The sequence below is a fragment of the Neovison vison genome, chromosome 4 (genome assembly GCF_020171115.1).
Source record: "Neovison vison isolate M4711 chromosome 4, ASM_NN_V1, whole genome shotgun sequence".
Classification (NCBI taxonomy): domain Eukaryota; kingdom Metazoa; phylum Chordata; class Mammalia; order Carnivora; family Mustelidae; genus Neogale; species Neogale vison.
Window position 1 is genome coordinate 214,692,378 of NC_058094.1, and position 19,128 is coordinate 214,711,505.

A 19,128-nucleotide genomic window follows, 5' to 3' on the forward strand; every position below is an offset into this window, starting at 1 on the left:
AATACTCAAGCATGACCATAGCTATGTTGGACAAGAAAAGCAACAACAGTCAATTAGCTAAGCATTTGAAACTGGATGGGGGTTTCTACATAATTCTGATCCTGAACACATAGGGTGATTTTGAGTTCCTTCATCCAATCCCTGGACCTCAGTTTTTTGTATGTTAGGTTGTTAGGTAGAAAGCCACATTTTTTCAGGCAATGCCATAGCAAATTGATTTTATAGGCACGATGTTCTTCAGACCCCTTTGCCTTTTTCCAGTCTTTGAAGGCCTGTGTGGATCTCTGCAGGCCTATATATGGTGGTGCGGAGTGGAGGGGACACAAAACAAATTGGCTTCAACCCCAGGAAAACCAGATTTGTTCAAGCATCAACAAAGTTCTTCAGAGTTTCCAGCATCCAGTCCTCCTCCCCCTCCCCCTACACACAGTACTCATAGAAAGGCAGCAGCCAACCTGGATTTTATCTTCAGGAATGTCACTAACCACCAACTAATGAATTTGTCGTGATTCTATTAATTCTATTCATTTCTCTGGGTGCTGCTTTTCTGACCCATAAGATCTAAAGTATCTCAAAGGCCCTTCATAGTATTGTGATCAAAGGTTTAGTCTAGCTGATAGAGCCACCTCTGTCTTAAATTTCTGGTACTGTAAAGACTCCCTAGAGGAAATTTCAAGTCTCCAGAATTGGGTGGCTTCCCCAGCATCTGGAGGGACATGGGTCTGACCTTCCTTGGTAAAAATGCAAGCATCCTTTTAGGGACTGTGACTGCTACATGGGTTTTGCTTTTCTTTCTGTATGTTAATATGCCCTAAAGTCTTTTCAATCAAAGATTCCTAGTTTATCAGGTGATCCCTGAAACAGGGGAATTAGAAAAGCAGGTAATAGATGAATCGAAGTTTATGTCCAGGACAGAGGAAATCATGATGACACAGCAGAAAGAATAGAAACACTGGGACCAGGAAACATCTCAATTGCATCCAGTCACCTGGGGGGAGCTTACTAAACTGGATATCCCAAAGATACCCAGAACTTTTGAGCCAAGTTCGGGGCAGGAGTGGGAACAATCTGCATTTTAAAAAACTTTGCAAAAAAATCTGTTCACAGTGATATTTGAGAGTTGTCAGACTAGAAATTCAGGAGTCAGAGAATTGAAATACTGGGAGACAGGAAAAAGTGACCTAAGGGGTTAAATAAATGGGGTGCTAAAAATTATGCAAGCAAAATGTGGAAGGTGGTATCCCCAGGTTCTAAGTGTATGGGGCAATTTTTATCACTAGCCAGGGCCCCTGCTTTCTTCTCTTGGACCTTTCCCTCTACCCAGCCAGTGCTCCTGGCTAGCTTGGAAAACAACCAGTGGCCAATTAGAGTGGTAGCTGTGTCTCCCTTCACAATAAGTTCAATGTTCCTTTCAAAGTCTCTTCCCCTGTGAGTTTGTGAAAATCCTGGCAAAGAAAAAAATCAGCACAGCTGCCTGGTAACTTCAGTAGGACAAGAAGAGTCTCTAATTAAACTCTCATGTCTTTGGTTTAAAACTCCATTTAATGAAATAATTTACCATCTAAGACAGCTGTTGATTACAGGAAAGTATACCTTGAATCTTTGTAAGTAGTAACCCCCTTCAAATCTTCATCAAACTTCTCAAAAGAAATACAACATAGGCCTTCTTAAGGAAAAATGAAAATCTTTCAACATTTGATGCCTTCCTCTTTACAACTCTGTTAAATCAGAGAGGCTGGCTGAATTCCAGACGTAGACTATTATTCTTGCTTCCATTATTTCCAACCTGACTTCAGGGCCCGCCAAGTGATTTGGCATGGCTCTAAAGGTCACATCCTCTAGACTGTTAAGCGAGTTGTAGCAAGCAGATGAGTTGGGCAAGCAGCACCTGTAGGGGCTTCTGATAGTCTGATTGGCAGTGCATACTTTGGGGTACATTGCTTTTTGGGGTTTTCTTTTTTGGGTCCTGTTTCTACCCAGTCCCCAAATAGAGATAGCAAGACCACTTACGAGTCTTCTCCTATCTCTTCTCTTTCTTGGGCCGCTCAGGAGAGTCCTCTTCTCAGGGCTTCCTCTTTACAGTTGCCTAATAGACAGTGGTGTAAGGAAGAGAAGATGGTGGTAACCACAGAGTTGTTTAGGAAAGGGCAGTTGGTTAACCCATCCCATTTGAGTCTTGACCCAGCTGGTTTAGACTCAGTAAATAATACCGCTCTCTTTGAAGGTGGGTTTCATAAATGCAGCGGTACAATTCAGGTAGGACTCCTCATTGCGTGTTTGTCAGTATGCTGTTCACTTGACTAAGCTCACAGGAGGGGTAAAGCAACGCCTAGAGTACTTTTGTTTGAAAGATGCGGCAGCTTTTATTAGTTGCTTCTGAGAGTCATTTTGAGAGTTTGGTCCAACTACTTAACTACCTTACTCTCATCACCTACCAAATCAACTTCTTTGTGCAAAAGATAATGTGAGATGCATGGCTGAATCAACACTCGCATTCTTGGTGTGTTTTGAAGTGAGGGGCCTTATGTTAGTGTAATACGTGACCTCATGAAGTCTATTTTGCTGTGGGGGAGCCCACAGACTTTACTTGAGAATTGAGACTAGATTTGCCAAGCATAACAAGTCATATTTGTGTGAAAATGCAAGTTGTCGTGTTGTTGTTGTTGTTTTTAAGATTTTATTTATTTATTTGACAGACAGAGATCACAAGCAGGCAGAGAGAGAGAGAGAGAGGAGGAAGCAGGCTTCCTGCAGAGCAGAGAGCCCGATGTGGGGCCCGATCCCAGGACCCTGGGACCATGACCTAAGCCGAAGGCAGAGGCCTTAACCCACTGAGCCACCCAGGTGCCCCTGTCATGTTGTTTTGATCTATAATGTCAGTGGTTTAACCGAAGCTGAAGACCCAAACTCTTGTGCTGCCTCTGTTGGCGTCATTTTAGGTGATCTGAAGAATGTCTGGCTCCCACGATTCTAACGAAATGGTGGAACATGTTGAGAATAACATTTAAGGTGCTTAGTTTTGTGTTTTCTTCTCTTGAAAAAGTTATTTCATTAAAATAGATCAAGCTAGAAGTAATAGTTTCTATAAGCTTCATAATATAATTATGAGGACAAATTACCCATAGAATAGAGCGTAGGATGCAATGTGCTAACAATTAATTTTCCTTAGCCCTTTGAGGCAAATCCTATTTTTCATTATGTTATAGGGGAGAGAAACTGAGGTTTAGGAAGTTTGAGTAATTTGAGACTGTACGGCTAATGACCTAGCAACGTTAAGACTAAAACGTAGATTTGTCTAATTTATATCCTTAATCTTTGATTTATGCACAGTTCCTTTTTAAGAGTCTCTGGAGAAAGCAGTGTAGAATATAAATTTCATATGGCATTAACATATAGATACCAGCTGGCTATATGTAAAGCTTCTTCATTTTAAAAGATAGTGGAAAGTTTTATATGTGTGTGTGTGTGTGTGTGTGTGTGTGTGTGTAGGAGAGAGAGCACATGCTACAACATAACTAGCTCTCCTTCCAAGAAATCATCCTACTGAAGTAACAAATATTTGTCTGATTGTTTCTAGATAAGTCCTGATACACTGATATATGCCACAATTCTACACTACAATCCATTGCCTGCCAACAACTGTAATATCACGAGAACTAATCTGTTGTGCTGGTGAAATGTTCTTATCTCAGGTAAGGTGTCTCATAGCTCCTCCTGGCCTGCCCTGATTCCTCACTTCACCTCACTCAACTGGCTTACTATTAATATATTATAATATAAACAGCAAAACCATCCAACCCAGCTGGATTCCATTTAGTTCCATTGTGTCCTCTCATCAGAGACTGAAGTTCACCATACGGCTGAAGAGTGGTAGATGGAGGTGTGAGTAAATTAGGGGCTACCCTTTCACTGCCAGTAGCTCTATGGGTGAGAGATACCTCAATACAGAGTTTTGGACTGCTGAGAGGAATTATACTAGCTTCAGACTCAGAGATATTATTTGTGTTCAAGTGAATGTCCACCTTGAGAGTCACACTTCTCTAAGGCTCTTTACTGATTTACACATAAATGTGTAACCATGCTAACTTTAAACATAGAATCTATTCTTTGACATGCCCTTATTTATTCATTTCAATAGGTAAATTACATGAAGCTCCCTTGTCAGTTCCAAATGCAAAGTAATCCATGAACCAGCGCTCTTTAAAAATCTAGTTGCTGGGTTGGATAGCCAGTCAGATGCTACTTCAGCCTTCATGTCACCAAGGCTCAAAGTAGATACTCTTCAATTCAGAGTTGATGCTTTTAGATCTTCTGGTGTCATTAACAATGTGGTGAGTTATTTTTCTTGCTTCTCTGTGGTTCTCTAGCATTAATATCCTAAATGTCTGAGTCCAATCTAAGTTTCAGCTGTAAATTATTCTCTAGATCTATATTATATGTCATTTGAAGACTATTGAAGGATCAGCTGAGTATCAGATTCTTTAAACAAAACTTGCTCGCAGGGCACCTGGTTGGCTCAGTCAGCCTTCGGCTCAGGTCATGATCCTGGGGTCCTGGGATCGAGCCCTGCATCAGGCTCTCTGCTGTGTGGGGAGTCTGTTTATCCATCTCCCTCTGCTCTTGCCTTGGCCTATTCTCTCTCTCTCAAATAAATAAATGAATAAATAATCTTTAAAAAAGACTGGCTCTTTCAATAGATCAAGCAATGTATGAGTATAGCTATTGGAGCATTTGAATGCCAGTGACACTCAACAACTTCAGGTATAAACTACTATGTCAAAATAGAGGCAAATTTAGTAAAAATGTAGAAATTTGTCAAGAGAGAAGTAGACCTTTAAGGCTATATAAAACAAATTAGATTTTTCTCAGGTATTAGAACAGGCAGGGGAAGAATAAAACTTTATTTTGTGACCACAATTAACATTAACCATCTATATCTATGTCAAGGAACTAAGCATTTTACATGATAATTTTAATATAATATGTAGGTCTTTTTAAAGTACATAATCAGTAGTTATTAATAATAACTAAGACAACTGGAAAATTTGGTTTTTAATCAATGCCCATGTCTCTTAAACCATATTATTTCCTAATTAAAGAATCAAAGAGAGTTCTCAACCTTAGCTGCATGACATATCACCTAGTAAGCTCTTAAAAATGTGATTACCCCAGACACTAACCCAAAAAACTAAATCATGAACTTTAGTGTAGAACCCAGATGTTAATAAAAATAATTCTGAAGCTTCCCATGTGATTACAACATGCATCTAAGGTTGAGAAATTCTGGTCTAGAATAAATACAATTAACAAGTAGTTTTAGGAAAGGCTAAATTGATAGATACTTTTTCCCACTGAATCATACCTCATTCACTAATACTAAGTTTTGGAATAACAATCAAAGCTAGTTAGTATACCTTTGCAATACCTAAATCTGTCATATTACAGGTGACATCTGCTATTTTGCTCCAATTTAATCTTACTACAAGCTTGTTAAAGGTTATTAGAAGCTTTGTTTCTTTAGTGTTCCAAGTTTAACCGTTAGTATCACTTCAGCAAAGTTTGCACCTGTTTTCTAGATGAGAAAAGATGATCAGCCCGGTACAGGATTACAATTAGCTATAAGAGGGTCAAAGCAATGAATATGAGGGGTAGAATCTCAGATCAGCTTTCCTATCTTGGAAAGCTCCCTTCCTACCACAACTTATTCAGGGTAAGATTCTAAATATCTACTTTGAACTCCGTTTTCTGAGTACTGAGCCCCATAATCAACTGATTATCTTATGTTGGCCATAGAATATGTTTAGAGTTTTAGTTTAGCTCAGAGGAACTTCAGGCTTGAAGTAACATGTAGAATATTTTGGAGTTCTCTTTAACATGGGCCATTCTTTCTTTTTCGGGTAAATTTAGCACTGTGTTCATGGAAGTATCAGAATAACCTTTTTTTTTCTCTTAGGAAAGGAAGAAAGAAGAAACTGCTTTTCACATTAAATTTTTTTTCTGCCCTCCATTGCATTCTTTCCTTTGTTTTTTACCTTGGCCTAGTCATTTGATATAAACCTTGTCTATTTGCTTCTTTAATTTTCTATAATTTTCTATACTTTGAATCTTATACTCTGAAGCTATTAAAGTTTTTTCTTAAATGTTCTATATAGATAGTGCTTGCTTTAGGAATTTGTAACTGCTGTGAGACTTTTGTACAAAGTCCTATCCCTCACTAAAACTGGCCTGAAGCCACTGGGAGAAAGGTGAACCAAAAACTGTATGATGGTGGGGAGGAGAAATTTCCCTTTATTTTTCAAGATTCTTCTGGCTGGTTTAAGAATCCAATTGGCACGAGACAGATTAACAGGAGAAAATCAAATTTAAGTATGTACGTATGGAGAATCCACACAAACACGAGTCCAAAAACAGGCAAAATGTCATCCTGAACTAAGGAGAGGTGGGTAGGGGTCTGGGACTTCAAATGGAAGGAAAACAATTCACAGGAAAATGAAAAAGAGTCAATGTTTGATAAACAAATGTTTTCTGGCCATTCAGAAGAAATGGAACATAGACTGAACTTTGATCGAACAGACCTTCCTAGGTTCCTCCCTGTCTGCCATACCTAGTTCATTTTACGCTGTAGCTGTCGATGGTGATAACTCTTTTCCTAGGGCAGGTTCTCTATCTAAATTGTTTTAGGCATTTAGACAGAAGGTTAAAATTTCTTCCTTGTTTCTTGAGACCTTGATTATTTTCAGCTTGAAATAATCTGCATGCACATCTTGGGACAATTGATTCTGAAGTACTGTAGTTGCAATTGGCTTTTAGAGTTGGAACTGTAATTATTGCTGCTTTCTTTATAACATTATGGTACAGAAGACTGAAGAAATCTGCTTTCACAGAAATCTGTGAAAGAGTTTTTTCACTACCCATAAAAAAAATGATGCACATAGTCAGTAGCTGTTCTGTTTCAATGTTTGAAGATTTATTTATTTTTTTAAGGTTGTTATGTTTATTTATTTGACAGAGAGAGAGATCACAAGTAGGCAGAGAGGCAGGTGGGGGTGGGGGGCATGGGAAGCAGGTTCCCTGCTGAGCAGAGAGCCTGATGTGGGGCTTGATCCCAGGACTCTGAGATCATGACCTGAGCCAAAGGCAGGGGCCTAATCCAATGGGCCACCCAGGTGCCCCTTGTTTCAATGTTTGAATAAGACTTCTTAAAGCTCTAAGAGAAGCCATAACAGATCACAACAGTTCTGAGCTACAAGGCAATCCATCTGAAATTGGACCATAGCTTCAACAACTCATATTTTGGCTAGAATGATAACTTTTGTCTCCTGGTGTCCCATCCCCTCCCCTTGCCCCTCAGTCAGCTCTTACGTCCATTTGTTTTCAGTGGAAGCCCCTGAGTCTTAGTTTTCTCCCCACTCGTCTTCAAGTCTTAGCTCCTTTAGCTGCCCCCTAGAACTTTAGGATGTATAAGGCGAAGATGAATTGTTGTGGTTGTGTATCTAAAGATAGAGGTTTTGTATACAAGACATTGTCTTTGAATTCCTTAGACTGGAAGAGATGTGATCTTTGATTCTAAAATCTCGCTTTCAGATGGGATTCATTGTTTCTCCTTTGGACTGTTTTCCTGGAGTCCTTTGTATTGCAACTTGACCTGTGTTTCTCCGGATTCCACATGTTTGCCCAGTAGATTGTTAGCTACTAGAAATAGGACGGCAAGTGGGTGGGTGAGGTAGGAGTAGGGAAATAAGAAGTGATAGAAGACAACATCAGAATCATTGAAGAGCTGTTTCTGAATACCATCTTTATCGGCCACCAACACCCAAAGCTATCTACAAAAAACAGTTAAATAGAGCAGTTGGGCCAAGGGCAAGAGAAACAATGCTGAAGTTTTCTCACATTTAGGGGTGCATTTTATATTTTAGTTGTAGGGTAATCTTCATTGCTTTAAAAAAAAATCCTAGTTTTGAGGAGGGAAAATTAAGCTCTGTAACACGTAAGTACTTACTTTAGCTAACTATCCTTATCTTTAGGCATTATTATTGGGAGAGAAGAAAATAGGTTTTCCTAACTATGGCTTTTTTTGGAGAATAGCATAAATCTGGCACTGATGATAGCCTTGGTTTATGCTCTCCTGGGGAAAGGAGATAAGCACAGTATCCCCCTTTCTATAGCACAGCCAAGAACTCACATGGGAATTCTTAAAGAGACAAGGTAGCTGGACCCAAGTTTCTTAAATAATCTTGTCAAGAAAATGCGGGAAAAACATGTTCATTTGTTTCTGCCAAACAGAGAAAGGCCACTCTTAGATGAATTTTAGGGAACTGTTTACTACTTAATTTGCTTTGACCGTTTCTAGTTTTGATGATTTCTCATGGTACAATGGTGAGCTCATTTTAATGTAAAACCACTACTTTTTAGGCAAGTTCATCTCCAGATTCAGTTCCCAATATAGTGGTAGGTCACATGCAAAACCAGCTTAGTGCATGGAAATATCAGTTGGGGAATGTGTTATGGAATGAGAACCGAAACCAAATCAACAATTAGAACCAAACTGGTCAGTTCAACTTTCCAATTCTGGCCTAGTATTAAAAATTGATTAAAATACTTTTAATTGGGGATGACTCTCAAACATTAGCAAGCATTGGAAAAGTCATTTAGAGTGCTGAGATGGTCAGGGTCCATCACCAGAGCTTGATTTAGGACAGCTGAGATGAGGCCTGAGAATCTGCATTCCTAACAAGTTCCCAGGTGACAGTCACGTGGCTGTTCTATGGATCACACTTGGAGACCACTGGTGGCTTAGAGAACTACAATTTTGGGGGCCTGGTATCTTTATTATTTTAATTTCAGTATGCTTAATTTTATTATTATTATTTTTAATGTTATGAGGGCCTGGTCTTAATAAGCTCATTGGTCATGCCTCGTGAAGAATGAATTTGCTAAGATGCTCTAATTATGGTTGCTGCCGTATGGAGATGATTGCAACACCACCTACCTTCCCATTCATCTTTTAAGGAAACATTTAATTCTTTTCCCTTTCATGGTAGCTCAGAGCTTTCCTAGCCACTGGTAGGAGAGTGGGATATGGTTGTAGTGTCCTATCTCCTTATTTTCATGTACAGGCTTTGGACTTGTGCTTCCCCTCTCTCTGCCCTGATACCTTCTGCTTTTCTCAATATTGAGGCTCTTTGGCTCTTTTTCTGTAAAAGGGAGCTAGCATGCCCACATAGGTTTCTATTATCTTGTAACCTTTTGTTGATGTCTTCCAGAAAATAACTTCTCCCCCTTGAAATTCTGACACCCTACATCCTCTAAGGTGTCTTGAAGTTAATGGGGAAGATGTTTCATTAGTGACTCCTTCCAAGTGCAATTTCAGGCATTCTACTATTTACATTCCTAGTTTAGCTGTATCCTAAAAACTGTTCCTGGCAACTCTATCTCAACATTCCAGTGGTGGACCTTTTATTTACTTCAAACATCATAAAACTTGGGCTAACACTTAACAACTATTGATGAAAACTAAATAGTGTAAGTAGATAGCGTCGCTTACCCCTTGTAACCCATATCAGGTGAAGGACACTGCCTTGCTAATTGTATAAATATCATCATTTTCCTACGGAAGGGACCATTACCCAATTAGTCCTTGCTCTAGCAGCAAGATTATAAGCCACAGGATATGGACTATGATTGATTTAAGCCATTTGTGGTAATCAAATTCTTATTTTCCAGTAATTTGACTAGGGAAGGACATGTGGCTAATTCTCGTAGTGACATAAGGGAATCTTATTATCTCTTGGGGATAATTTTCTTCCCTCAGAGAGAGGGTACAAATACTGCTTTTCTCTCTACCCTCTTTATTTCTACCCTGGCTATTGCTCTATGAAGATCTATTGCTTGGTAACATTGCAGCCCTCTTGTGACCATGAGGGAAAGGTGAGGTCATTTCAGAGACGATTACTCAAAGCCCTGATATTACTAAGCCACTGAATCATCTGTGGAACGAACTTTGGACTTCTATTTATTTAAGAAAACAACTTTTACTTAAGTCACTCTTAGTTTGTTGTTTTTTTTTTTTTTAATAGTTGAGTTTGAATCCATTATGAAAGTATATTTGGTCTTTGTTAATAATAAAGCACTGGACACTTATTTTCCCAATTTGTTTTGGAGTGTGGCCTTTGCATCCCCAAAGGAGTAAAACTTGGCCTTTTGTTTCCATAGGGAAGCAGAGGAACATCTCTTGGTGCAAACTCATTAAGAATAGTGAGAACAGTCTGGTTTTCTTAAGCGCTAATTAGTCTCACCTGGTTCACAGCCACAAGCAAAATTGCCTAACTGATTTTTTTTTTTAATCACCAAGTGCTATGACAATTACCACAATATTATGACAGCACTAATACAATAAAGCCTAGCTGAAATACAAAGCACTCTCCAGAGAGAAAAGTAGAGAAGCTTTTCATTGAGCTGTTTCTGAACTTCCTGTCCTACCTAACAGATGGGGGTGGGAAGGTGGAGAGGTAAAGGGAAGGCTCAGCATGTTATCTGTTCTACACTATCAATCTACTGCTGTGGTGCTGAGACACCTGTTAGCTCTGGAGATGCCCCTTCACGGATGCTGTTCCTCTAACAGCCCGTGACTCTGTGACAGTGTCTTGGCTGACTTCACAAGATGAAGGGTGAATACTCTCTAGCCAGGGACCATTCTCCCAGTTAGGTGGAATTTTGACTCTGATTAGGCCCTTTAATCCTCTTCCCCTTCCACTTTGTCAGGGAGCTGAAAATTCTTCTCATTGGTCCTTCTGTTAGATTTGGATTTTATGTGCAGAAGTTACTGTGTGTGTTGGGGGGAGAGGGGTTCTTAATAATGTCTGCTTTTTCTCTTCAGAAGGGAAATAATAATTTATTCAGATTAGAACTTTGTAGACATGCAAATGGACTAAATTCCTTTAGATTATTCACTTGTCGAAGATTAGTTGACCATAGAGTTGAGGGTCTATTTCTGGGCTCTCTATTCTGTTCCCTTGGTCTATGTGTCTGTTTTTGTGCCAGTACCATGCTGTCTTGATGATGACAGCTTTGTAATAAAGCTTGAAGTCCGGAATTGTGATGCCACCAACTTTGGCTTTGTTTTTCAATATCCCTTTGGCTATTCGAGGTCTTTTCTGGTTCCATATAAATTTTAAAATCATTTGTTCCATTTCTTTGAAAAAGATGGATGGTCCTGATCTACAAGAAAAAAAAAAAAGCCTGTAATGTAAGCTTCTAATATGTTTCTTAGAAGATGTAGTATATGGCTAGGTAAAAACAGTATGATCTTCCTCATGGTATGAAAACAATTAGGGACAATACCAGGGTGGTGAGCTATATTGGGTTCTTTATTCACTGATTCTTAGGCCCCAGGGCTAATCACCTTTGGGCAGATAACCAAGATTCCCATACCAGTCTGATAAACAGAATTAATTAGTAATTTTCTTAAACTAGATATTTATAGGTTTTGAGGAGTTCTTTATAGGAGCCACTAAATCAGAATCATAGCATGCTTGGAAACTACTGCTCCTAAGGAATTATTTTTAGGATTTAGCTTCCTTTTTCTGTGATTCTAAAGTTTAGAGGAATCCTGTGGAATGCATGTAATGCATTCTAATGTTACCCCTTTTTATGGGGCTCTCAGTCCAGATGATAATTAGGTAGGTATGGAATATTTTCTCTCAGTCTCATGGCTGTACTTTTTCTCAAAAGGCTCTTCAGAGGCAGAGAGAGATGCAGTGGGCAAAGTTAGAATGTGGGAAGGAAAAGCACATTTAGGGAAAGGTGAGTAGGTAAAAGGTTGTTTTACATTGTTGGAGAGGAAAAAATATTTTGTATCCTTCAAGTTTCTTCTAGCCTTCTAAGAATTAAATCAATGTGAGACAGATTAACAAGGGGAAAATTTTTTTAATTATATGTTCACAGAGACCCTATAATAAAATTGAGATCAAGGAAATGACCAAGGCAGGCAGCTTTCATACTTTTTAGACCAAGAAACAATAGATCTGTGAGGAATTGACAGGACAAAGAAAATTTATGTTTGGGAGCTATCGTTAGTAAGGAATTCTAAACAGAATTTGGGCCAGGGTAATAAATTAATAAAAGCGACAAGGTTTGTTTATACAATTTTCTTGGCCCTGAATTCCCTATCTCTGGTGATAAGAATGTCTCTTTACCTCTTGGTACAGAGATGGTACCTTTCCTATGGGAAAATGATTTTTCTGCATTTTGGAGAAAAAAATGAGGTCAGAGCAGTGTGGCACTTGCTGTTTCTTAAGTAAATCTAATTTAAAATAATATGTCAAAGTGGCACATTTCGGGATAACCTGCCCTTGGCCCCCACAACATACAGTCGTGAGAGGTAATCAGATAGGAAATATACCAGTTTATCAGGCTCCAAAGAGCTGTCAGTGCAAGACTTGGCAGCCAGGTTTTGGCAGCAGGAAATAGTGTTGGTGAAAGTTTGATAGTATGCACTCATATAGGAAGATGACTCAGTAGCAGTGGGTATTAGTTGGTGAGCAAAACCAGTGTTGATCATCGCTATAGTCCAGCCCACCTAGATGGGGATGGGAACTGTGATGGTTGAAAGCAAGAAACATGTGGAAGAAGTGCTAAGTGAAAGACAACGGTGACTCTAGGGAGCAAGGGAGAGAGAGACCAAGAAAATGACAAAATTCTTAAAGCTTGTGCTTTGGACAATAGAGGGATTGGGAGAGATATTTTATTTGGGAGGGAGAAAAGCTTGGTTTTGAACATTATTGAAGAGATGGTAGCAGGGTGCCTAGGTGGCTCAGTTTGTTAAGTGGTGGGATCTTGATTTCAACTCAGGTCATGATTCCAGGGTCCTGGGATTGAGACCTGCCTTGAGCTCCATTCTCAGTGGGGAGTCTGCTTTGGGATTCACTCTCTGCCTTTCCACCTGCCCCTCCTCTACCTCTCTCTCTTTAAAATAAATAAATAAAATAAATCTTTAAAAAAAGAAAGAGAGAGATAGTAGCAATCCCGCAGGTGAGCAAGCCATGTGCCTGACTGACACTGTGTAGAAGGAGGACAAATCAGAAGGGCAAGTTTCATTCCACATTCCCTGAGTATGTTGCTGGCCACACACATACATTTGACTTTTGAATGACTAGTAAAATTGGGGAAGAAAAGACAAATGCTTTTGAGTTTATTTAATGAGTTCAACTTTGGTATAAACAAAAATGGTTTTATATTGGTTTCATCTTTTTAATTTATTTTTTATTTCTTTTCAGCATAACCGTATTCATTGTTTTTGCACCACACCCAGTGCTCCATGCAATCCGTGCCCTCTCTAATACCCACCACCTGGTTCCCCCAACCTCCCACCCCTTGCCCCTTCAAAACCCTCAGATTGTTTTTCAGAGTCCATAGTCTCTCATGGTTCACCTCCCTTTCCAATTTCCCTCAACTCCCTTCTCCTCTCCATCTCTCCTTGTCCTCCATGCTATTTGTTGTGCTCCACAAATAAATGAAACCATATGAAAATTGACTCTCTCTGCTTGACTTATTTCACTCAGCATAATCTCTTCCAGTCCCGTCCATGTTGCTACAAAAGTTGGGTATTCATCCTTTCTGATGGAGGCATAATACTCCATAGTGTATATGGACACATCTTCCTTATCCATTTGTCCGTTGAAGGGCATCTTGGTTCTTTCCACAGTTTGATGACCGTGGCCATTGCTGCTATAAACATAGGGGTACAGATGGCCCTTCTTTTCACTACATCAGTATCTTTGGGGTAAATACCAAGTAGTGCAATTGCAGGATCATAGGGAAGCTCTATTTTTAATTTCTTGAGGAATCTCCACACTGTTCTCCAAAGTGGCTGCACCAACTTGCATTCCCACCAACAGTGTAAGAGGGTTCCCCTTTCTCCACATCCTCTCCAACACATGTTGTTTCCTGTCTTGCTAATTTTGGCCATTCCAACTGGTGTAAGGTGGTATCTCAATGTGATTTTAATTTGAATCTCCCTGATGGCTAGTGATGAACATTTTTTCATGTGTCTGATAGCCATTTGTATGTCTTCATTGGGGAAGTGTCTGTTCATATCTTCTGCCCATTTTTTAATATGATTATCTGTTTTGTGTGTGTGTTGAGTTTGAGGAGTTCTTTATAGATCCTGGATATCAACCTTTTGTCTGTACTGTCATTTGAAAATATCTTCTCCCATTCCGTGGGTTGCCTCTTTGTTTTGTTGACTGTTTCCTTTACTGTGCAGAAGCTTTTGATCTTGATGAAGTCCCAAAAGTTCATCTTCACTTTTGTTTCCTTTGCCTTTGGAGACATATCTTGAAAGAAGTTGCTGTGGCTGATATTGAAGAGGTTACTCCCTATGTTCTCCTCTAGGATTCTGATGGATTCCTGTCTCACATTGAGGTCTTTTATCCATTTTGAGTTTATCTTTGTGTATGGTGTAAGAGAATCGTCGAGTTTAATTCTTCTACATATAGCTGTCCAGTTTTCCCAGCACCATTTATTGAAGAGACTGTCTTTTTTCCACTGTATATTTTCTCCAGTTTTGTCAAAGATTATTTGACCATAGAGTTGAGGGTCCATATCTGGGCTCTCTACTCTGTTCCACTGGTCTATGTGTCTGTTTTTATGCCAGTGCCATGTTATCTTGGTGACCACAGCTTTGTAGTAAAGCTTGAAATCAGGTAACATGATGCCTCCAGTTTTATTTTTGTTTTTCAACATTTCCTTGGGGTCTCGAATCAGGGTCTCTTCTGATTCCATACAAATTTTAGGATTATTTGCTCCAGCTCTTTGAAAAATACCAGTGGAATTTTGATTGGAATGGCATTAAAAGTATAGATTGCTCTAAGCAGTATAGATATTTTAACAATGTTTATTCTTCCGATCCAAGAGCATGGAATGGTCTTCCATCTTTTTGTGTCTTCTTCAATTTCTTTCATGAGTGTTCTATAGTTCTCGAGTATAGTTTCTTTACCTCTTTGGTTACGTTTATTCCCAGGTATCTTATGGTTCTTGGTGCTATAGTAAATGGAATCGATTCTCTAATTTCCCTTTCTGTATTTTCATTGTTAGTGTATAAGAAAGCCACTGATTTCTGTATATTGACTTTGTATCCTGCCACATTGCTGAATTGATGTATGAGTTCTAGTAGTTTGGGGGTAGAGTCTTTTGGGTTTTCCATATGAAGAATCATGTCATCTGCAAAGAGAAAGAGATTGACTTCTTCATTGCCAGTTTGGATACCTTTTATTTCTCTTTGTTGTCTGATTGCTGTTGCTAGGACTTCTAATACTATGTTGAACAAGAGTGGTGAGAGTGGGCATCCTTGTCTTGTTCCTGATCTCAACAGGAAGGCTGCATGCTTTTTCCCATTGAGGATGATATTTGCTGAGGGTCTTTCATAGATAGATTTTATGAAGTTCAGAAATGTTCCCTCTATCCCTATACTTTGAAGCGTTTTAATCAGGAACGGATGCTAGATTTTGTCAAATGCTTTTTCTGCATCAATTGAGAAGACCACGTGGTTCTTCTCTCTTCTCTTATTAATTTGTTCTATCACATTACTTGATTTGCGAATGTTGAACCATCCTTGTAGTCCAGGGATGAATCCCACCTGGTCATGGTGGATAATCTTTTTAATGTCCTGTTGGTTTCTTTTTTTTTTTTCCTGCAATCACCATATTTAAATATTCTCTAGATCTCATTTTCATATCCTTTGATGACATTTCATTATAGATTCCATGGTTTCCTAATCATTTTGGTTATTAGAAGAATCTCATTTTGGTCATTTTAAAACTCTCTTTTAGGTACCAAAATCTAATTCTATATGATTTAAAAGTAGAGTCTGAAAATCTGATTGCACTTTCTACTTCTCACTGTTTTGAGGCCCTAGGGATGCATAGGAAAGGGTACAATCTGTCCCCTTAACCTTTTCTTATGTTTCACTTTTCCTCCAATGGTCCAGTCCTCAAGATTATTTTGGGTTAAGAGGACAGATGGGTGGTAGTAAAAGGAGGTAAGTTATTACCTGGCTGGGGTTTTGTGTAGCTATCTGTTAACAAGGCACACAAAAAGTGCCTGTCTCCTAAGTATATATTTTGGGATTCTGTGGTCAGCCCTTTTTAAAGATCTCTCTTTTCAGTGGTTTTCTGACATGGAGGATATGTTCTCTGACTGGGTATAGTTGTCTATCCCACTCAGGTCCTGCCCGAGCAAAGCAAAGTTGGATGAAAATCAAGCAAAGGTCTAGTCTCTGTCCTCTCATGGCTCACTCTCACCAACCAACATCTTCACGGGGTGTGTTTAAGACATCCTGAGCCTGGTTTCATTCATTTGGTTCTTCCAACTACCAGAAGTGCACATCAAATCCCTCTTTTCTTGCTTTGCCATCAGGTTGCTCAAGAACCTCCTCTTCCAGAATACTCTGGGCTAGACATAGGCATTAGTCTCTATGACATTCTTTGTCCCCAAGTTTCAGTATCAAATGTACAGTTCTCATAGTACATGGGCTTAGGCCTGTGAGTTTCTGAAGCTCAGTAATAATCCGGTTGGGGAATGAGGCATCTGTCCTCTTTTCTTCCAGACCTCCCATTATCTTGAAGGGTAGATCTCTTGGAGCCACTCTCACTTGGTTTGGAGAAAGGTAGGACAGAAATATGGTAAAATACTCTCCCCCACCCCCAAGCCTATGGTTCCTTGATTCTTTGACATCCCATTTAATATCCAGTCTTTTCTCTCTCTAGGGTGTGGGTAGTAAGGGGATGAGTTTCATCCACATTGCAATAAATCCTATGAGGTTACATATGCTGATGTCTCTTTAGAATATGGGCATTTCAGTTGCCTATTAGCTAGCTAAAAGTCTGAGATAAGAGAAAAAACCCCTCAGTATCTTAGTATATAATATAAACCAACATCATTTACTAGTTCTGCTGAGTGCCAGATACTGTTCCAGGGACTGAGGATCATTTCAAGGTCTTTGCTTTTGTTATGTTTATATCTTCTTGGAGAGTGGGGAGAAGGTACAGGAAACAGGAAATAAAGAGGAAAATAACAAGTTCACATCCATATTAACTATGCAGAGTTAAAACAGGGGATCTATCAAGTGACAGGATGAGTAATCTGGAGAGTGTGGGGCAGGCAATGAAAGAGAGGACAAAGCTATTAAAGCTATTAAGTGTTGATATTCACTTGACATGTTGCGGCCCTGGGGATAGTTAGGCTTACACAATAGTACTGGTGTCAGCAAACTACAGTGAGCCAAGTTAAACCTGTCATTTGTTTGTGACCATAAAGTTTAATTGGGCCACAGTCAAATGCATTTGTTAACATGTTGTCTATGGTTGTTTTTATACAAAAACTATAGGGTTGAGCAGATAAGAAAGAGATTATATGGTCTGTAAGCTAAAATATTGACTCTCTGGTCCTTTACACAACAAGTTGGCTGACCCCTAATTTAAGAATAAAATGTATCTGGGATGCCTGGATGGTCCCTCGGTTAAGCGTCAGATTCTTGATTTTTTTTTTTTAAATAAATTCCCTTTTTTGAAAGAGTTTATGTATTTATTTATTTGTCAGAGAGAGAGTATGAGCACGAGGGGTAAGGGAGAGGGAAAGGGAGAAGCAGGCTCCCCACTGAGGGAGGAGCCCAATGTGGGACTCAATCCAGGGACCCCAGGATCATGACATGAACCAAAGGCAGACGCTCAACTGACTGAACCACACAGGTATCCTGGTCATGATTTAAGGGATGAGAAGTTGAGCCCCAAATTAGGTTCTGTACCCAGCGGGCAGTTGCTTGTGGATTCTCTCTCTCTCTCTCTCTGCCCCTCCCCTGCTCACGAATGCATGCACTCTCTTTCTCTCTCTCGAATAAATAAATAAATCTTAAAAAAAAAAAAGAATAACATGTGTCATAGTGTGGAATATACTAAGCGTCTGAATGACATACCAAAGCTTAAGTTATTTTTATTCTTCAGTGAATTACCAAGACATATTTATTCCTGCTGTACATTCAGCCTATGACAGAGTCATTGAATGCCTACATGCAGTTGCTTCATACTGATTAGAATTACGTATCACACTGTTTATTGAATAAGCATCAGCAACCACAGGGCTTTGCCTGGACTGCTTGTTGGATATAGTTAGCCTCTCATTGTGATGGAGTATTTGATATAGATGATGCAGGATCTATCATAAATATCAGAGCCCTCTCACAGCCAGCTTCAGGTTCTCATTTACGGAGCATGAGTTTGCCAGCTTTTGTGCCCAGAAATGCCGTCAGAGATGCTTAAGACCATTTCCTTGCATATACTATTTCTTGCTGTTTGGCTCCTGTGAAATATTTTTAAGTGTTTTTCTTCTCTAATTTGTGTCCTCTGCAAAATGTTTGTCAAATATTGATTCTCTTCCACAATGGGGCTTAAATGCAGCTGATGGTCGTTTTGTTTCACAACTTTGATTCATGCAGCTCTGGCTGCTGCCAAAGTCCTTCTCTGTGTACCCAGTTCAGCCCGTGACCTCAGCTCTGTGCTGGGAACAGGGTTTGTTTAATGGCTGCAGCTGGGGGACCACACATCCTTTTCCTGACTTATAAGTTGGGCTGTGAGAGAGCTTTTCATCTATGGTCTCAATGCCTTCCCTCGTTCTAACTGAGGTAACGCAACAGCCCTGCTGTAGAAGATATAATTATGTTCCTTGTTTGGTGCAGAAGCAAACAAGGTAAAATGAATTTGTCCAAGTTCATGTAGGGAGTCCTCAGTTATCCCCAAACCCTAGCATATGGTGCTACTTTTTTTTTTTTTCTATCAAATATGCAGATGAGACTGGCCCTTTTTTGTGATCACAATGGTCCGGCTGCTAATTCCTCCCCCACCCCCATCCCGTTCCAAGTCTTGTTAATGTCTTTCCTATTGGTATGCACCAACTTCTCCAGCAGCTTTCTGGATCTTTTCTCCTGATGTGGCCCCACTTCTGTTATTTCTACTAATTCCAGGGCTTTCATTACTAAACTGTTTCTGCAGGGGTCCTAGATGCATTCAAATAGGCACAGGTGTCCTCTTGCCCTCATGGCACAAATTGGAGCCCTCAGAATCCTATCTTTACTGCCAG

General features: G+C 39.5%; 1 long non-coding RNA gene across 2 annotated transcripts in view; it reads left to right on the plus strand.

Moving 5' to 3' along the window:
* Positions 1 to 19,128, plus strand: part of LOC122905106 — a 47,076-nt gene that overhangs the window by 4,260 nt on the left and 23,688 nt on the right. The window contains exons 1-2 of one of the 2 annotated variants that reach the window (XR_006384319.1): positions 2,962 to 3,009; positions 3,578 to 3,692. This is a non-coding gene — a long non-coding RNA (uncharacterized LOC122905106). Of the gene's footprint in view, positions 1 to 2,961; positions 3,010 to 3,577; positions 3,693 to 19,128 lie in introns of those variants that run through there. The other variant, XR_006384318.1, reaches the window with a different exon arrangement.